This window comes from Pinus tabuliformis, chromosome 6 (genome assembly GCF_031772625.1).
Source record: "Pinus tabuliformis cultivar Carrire ecotype Pingquan chromosome 6, CPIR1, whole genome shotgun sequence".
Classification (NCBI taxonomy): Eukaryota; Viridiplantae; Streptophyta; class Pinopsida; order Pinales; family Pinaceae; genus Pinus; species Pinus tabuliformis.
In genome coordinates this window covers 1,191,662,070-1,191,668,069 of record NC_142292.1, presented here as the reverse complement: position 1 = coordinate 1,191,668,069, position 6,000 = coordinate 1,191,662,070, and positions in this window count along the sequence as shown.

Here is a 6,000-nt window from a genome sequence, read left to right as displayed (position 1 = left end):
CATATATTGGTTGAATCGACGCCTCATATTCTTTGTATATGAAATCCAACCAACCCAATCAATAAGAACCTCAGTGTCAGAGAGGGGGTACTGCGAGAAGAGGCTTCCCCTCCACCCGGGTGAGTTCCTCTTGTATATGGGTTGGGGTGAGCTCTCAGTAACGAGGGGAAAAAACTTCTATTTGATGGTGTAAGCGAGTATGACCTCGGTGGGGTCGCTCTTGATAGTAAACGCGGGGCCATTCGCGCAACATGGAAGACCAAGCAACTAGATACCCAAGTTCAAACCACATCCCAATCTATTCAAGAATAACACTTAAGGCAATGGACCACCATGAACTACTAGTGCTAGGAGCCACTTGTCGACTAACACAAGGATCGACTAATAAGAGTTCTGAGATAGCCAAGTGTAGGAGCAAGATTGACTCAATTTCCCCCATAACCAAAATCCCACTCCCCATTAATCCATCGAATTTTGAGAAAACCACAATTCAATCTATGCTATCACAATAACAAAAGTGTGAGCAATAAATTGAACTAGAGCCACAAACAGGAAAATTAATACACAACCAGAAATAGACTTGCATTCCCCTAGCCACCAAATTTCCACCAAGCCACAAGTTTTTTGATCGACCACCAAGCCACAGGTTGTTTGATCGGCCACCAAGAGCACCACGTTGACACTAAGACATAGCCAAGAGAAATGAAAGGAATTAGAGCCACTGACTAAATACAAAAAGCATAACCATTACAAGAGCTAAATACCCTCAGCCACTAATATGTTGCCCAACACCATGCGACAAGATGACTAAAAACCCACCAAGAACACCAATCTCACACTTTAACACATCTAAGAGGAATGAATGGAACTAGAACCGCAAGCTGAAAAGTACAGGCACCACCATTAACAAAAAAAAGTACCTAATACTAATAACAAAAGCCATTGAACAAGAAGAAGGGGTAACACCATCGAATTCTTCCCTTGTCCAAATTCCTTGTCGATCGTCCAACAAGACAACTAAATTAAGTGAAAAAAGTCGATATTGAAGCACCACATGTATTTACCTATTTCCAAATGAAATCTCAAAGCTTGGATGCAGGTTGCAATCACTTCTTAATGTGCATTCAACTAGGAGTGTGGTTCCACTACATGGTGTAGTCTCACACGGTTATTCCAAGGCCACAACCGTTCAGTCCAAGTTCCACATCTTCACATAACTTCCCTACCGAAGACTATTTACCCCCGCCCACAACTGCAACCTCTACTTATGCACATGGAATTAACTGCATGAGAGTATTCATAGTGATCCCTCACTCCATACACATTAACCATTCACACTGACCACCTTTTGCTTTCTATCGTCTCTTTATAAAATCAGAGGAATGAGTCTTAATGGTCGCACATGCTTGCATATAACCTCGCCGGGGAATGTTGCCACGTCCCTGATTCATTAGACATATGGGTTGGTGGCAAACCACCCCTCCTCATTCTCGATCGTCACCTCATTTGAAGTTGTACTTGTTTATAATTATAAAAATACTTTTAAATAATTAAAATATTCATTTATTCAAAATTTATAAAAATATAATATTTTTTACAATAATAAAAACAATTTTAAGTATTAAAATGTTGATTTATTCAAAATTTAATTTAAATCTATTTTGTTTTTTATATTATAAAACAAATTTATATAATTAAAATATTGATTTATTCAAAATAAATAATATAATATAATATAAATTTATTGTTTTTTAATAATTATAGAAACAATTTTAAATAATTATAAACTTTTGTTTTTTAATTACGAAATTTATTCTTAATTTATTATAAAAGGAACTTTAATAAAAAGACAACAATATTGATTCATTCGAAATTTATTACCACTATTACACACATGTATCTCTGCAAAATAGTCACATAAGAGATCATCGAGCAAAAAACGATGAAAATTAATGACGACACTATTATATTGTAAATATTTTGATCTTAAATGAATTATATCTGAGTTTTGAGTGCAATTGTTGTTTGGGTTTTTAAAATTTGTGGATTAGAATTTGCAGGCAATTGCAACTTGTATCATTTTTGGTATCAGAGCAACAATAATAGTTACGGAAGATCTAAGAGGAGCAGCTCAGGGAGCACGAGTGGGAAGGGCTTCAACAAATGTGGCTTTGTGAGTAGAATTGTGGAAGCTGCACAAAAAGAGGAATTGACATGGGAGATGTCAGTGATGTTGAAGAAGAGGCTTCTAGTGAGGAAGAAGCAGAGGAGACACCATAGGAGAAAATGTTGAAGATGTTTGCCAAGATGTCTGTTAGGCCAAAAAGGGAAGTACTATTATTGGAAGGTAACTTGAATGTTGATGAGTTAATGGATTATATACATGCATTAAATAAATACCTTGATTATGAGGATGTTGACAAGGATAAGCAAGTCAAGTATGCAATGACTAGACTTAAAAGACATGTAAGCCTATGGTGGGATGAGGTAAAAGCTAAACAAAGGAGGAAAGGGAAAGCCAAAATTAAAGATTGGGACAGGATGGTGGCGAAACTTAAAGGTAAATTTTTACCTAGAGATTATCGTATTAATATTTTTAAGCAATTGCATAAACTTAAACAAACGAATATGATTGTTAAATAATACACTTGAGGAAATTTACAAATTAAAGATTAGGGTTGGACATGTAGAAGATAATGATGAAAAAGTTGCAAGGTACATTACTGGTTTAAGGTTTAAGATTCAACATGAAATTAGCTTGTTGTCTTTGAAAACTGTGGAAGATGCAAATAAGGCAGATTTGACAGCAGAAGTGAAAATTTCCCAAAAGTAAAACTGAGGAGTAGAGGAAGAAGTCTTGTAAAGGATAAATAACAAACGACATACAAGGAGTTCAATCGCCAAAGGAAGAAGAAGGAAATTCTAGTAGTGAAACACCAAGAGAAAGTGATTTGAGAGGAAGTAAATCATTTTCCAGAGGCAGAGATCGAGGAAGAGATTATAAACCCAGATGTTTCAATTGTGGAAAATTAGGACACATATCTTGGGAATGTTCTAAGCATAGATTAACAAGCCAACGAGGTGCTCATGTTACAAAGGCAAAGGAGGAGGATAGAGATCAAATTGCAATTGTAAATGCTCCTAAGGAAGGTGAATCTTTTCTCTTAAAAGGAGTGTTGATCCAAGCAGAAAAAGAGACCAAGAAACGAGCTCAAAGGAGGAGTTTGTTCAAAACTATGTGTAAGTCTAAAGCTAAGTGTTGCAAACTTGTTATTGATAGTGGTAGCACAGATAATCTAGTCTCGGTTGAACCGGTAGACAAGTTAAATTTAAAGAAGACAGCACATCCTACACCTTATAAGGTCTCTTGGTTACAAAAGGGTCATAGAGTTTTGGTTTCTAAGCAATGTAAGGTAGAATTCCAAATTGGAAGTTATAAAGATGAAATTGTGTGTAATGTCTTGCCAATGGACGTTTTCCATATTCTGCTAGGAAGGCCTTGGGAATATGACATGGACGTAACACATAATGGAAACCAAAACACTTACAGTTTTGAGAAAGATGGGAAATTACATACACTTCTACCATTACAAGATGTAAGCACTAATAAAGTGTTAATGTTGGATAACAAAGAATTTTTTAAGGATGAAGCGGAATGCAAGGAATGTGAACCAGTAATCGAGGTAAATCACTTGTCTTCAAAAAAGCAAGATATGTTCAATGAATATGAGAATATGATAATCAATGAAATGTTTATGGTAGAAAATAGAGATCAACCAAGAATATCCATGGCATAAATGGTTATGAATGAGGATATTTTAATAAATGAACAACAAAAGAATGTCAAGGAGAAGGTTGCTTTGGAAACTAGTGAGAAGTTAATGTGTGAAAATCTCCAAATTCCAGATGAAGACAATCATAATGAAGAATCTTTTGGAAAATAAATGGAAGCGGTCAACAAAACAAGTACCTTGGGAACCATAAAGAAAAAAATTCAAATTAATTCTGACATGTTTGTTTCATGCGCATGAAAGAATGGTTTCTGTACAGGTTTGGGTCCTTCCAAAGAAGTTCATGAAGGAATTAGCCTGAAGAATTGAGCGACCTAAGCTCCCAAGAGCATATGAAAATAAATTTCATTTGTTTAATGGAGAATCTTGGGATGCTGGAGGAAATTTAAGTCATCATGAAAAATTCCAGCCAAAGACAAGTTACAACAAAAGAGTTAAAGATCTCCTTGACATAAATCTAGGGATATTTTCTTCTTCAGGAGTCTAATGCAGGAGCATCAACAAACTTTTACAAACCTTATTAGATTTTATTATTTTTTTTTAGTAAGTTGGATTCCTCATATAATGATTTTAATTTTGTAATAATTAGTTGAACTCTGGAAACATTATCGTCGAATATTATGGATTAGGCTAGAGAAAAAAAATAGAAAAATAAAAGAAAAGAAAAGTAGTCTTAGTTTTGATTTTTCCAAATTAGTTACTAAAATAATGGGTCTTGTCCACTTATTATGGATCTTGATCCTATTTTAGATTTAGAATGGTTTTTATAAATTACTAAGTATGTGGAGTGTTAGAGTCGGTCTTGAGCCCTCCATCAGCGATCAAAACTCTTTGCATTTGCATAGGTAGGTGTCTCATCAGTGTCAATTTTTGCATCCCATTAGGCATGCCATAACCCTGATGGAGGAGCTGGTATATTTTACCCCTCTTGGCATTGCTGGATCATGTCATTTCAGTCATTAAGCTCTTTCAAGCTTGTCTTGTCTTGTCTTGAGGTCAATTTCCTAGGTCTAGGGTTTTGGTCAAATATGTTTACAGGGTCATGTGTCTGAAAAGTCAATGAGTATTCAGCAAGTCAGAGGGATGATTGTAAAAGTGTTTCTTCAAGATTTCTTATCTGGTACAGCTAATCTTCACCTTGGATTTAAAAACTCTGTTTTTAAAGCCAAGGTCATTTTCCAAGTTTTTGTAAATAAGTGATGAAATTTCAAAAGTCTTCAGCGAACAAAATGCAACCCTGGTCCCCTTGCCAAGATCCCTCAGATGATCTACCTGCAAAAAGAATCAAGTCAAAGCACTCAATGAGTCAAATTCAGGACAAAAGAAACCAAAAAGTCAGTGTTATAAAGTGTCAAAGAGAAAACATTAGAAAGTGGGTTTGTGAATGAATTTTTTTCAAATGAAACTTATAAAAACCCCAAATTCCCTCCTATCACTCTCATTGTGCATCCTAGACGCTTGCAAGAGAGGTTTGAGAGAGTGATTGAGAAAAAGGAGTGAATACAGAGCGAGTTCGGGCATTGGACTGGTGCGCGACCCGTCAAGCCAGGTGCGCGACCCGTCAGAGGGTCTTCCACAGTGTAAAAATACAATGGGCGCGACCCGTCAGAGGTGCGCGACCCGTTGGGCGTGGTGCGCGACCCGTCGAGCTGTCTCCCTGCAAATCGATTTTAAACTTGCTCAAACGCTCTCCAAGCCATAAATTCGTTTGAGGTAGGTGTTCTAAACTTGAAATGGTTGCTGGTTATGATTGGTGGATATCATGAAACATGTTTTAATGATCGAAATTGTGCAAGTGAAACCTCTTCATATGACTGTAATGTTAATGGGTAAAATGTGCTAGGGTTTGTGTTGTTTCAAGGTGTTTTCCCTTTGTAATTGTTTCCCTCCTTCCCCTTTCCACTCTCACTTGTATGTATGCTTATTTTTCTCCCATGCTATTTTATAAATCAAATGCAAACCCTCCCTTCTCTCTAATAACTAAAAGTGTAAACCCTACCCCTCTCCCAAAGCATTCAAAACCCTAATCTCCCTCTACCATATGCATGTGTAAACAATAGAAAATGTTGGTGAATATGTCAGCAGTTTTGTGCAGATGTTTCCCTATCTTCCCCTATTAATGCTGCATGTTTTCATATCCCCATATGTTCACTTTCATACATGTTTTTCCCATATGCAATGATTTTTGCAAATGATTTCCCAATATCCC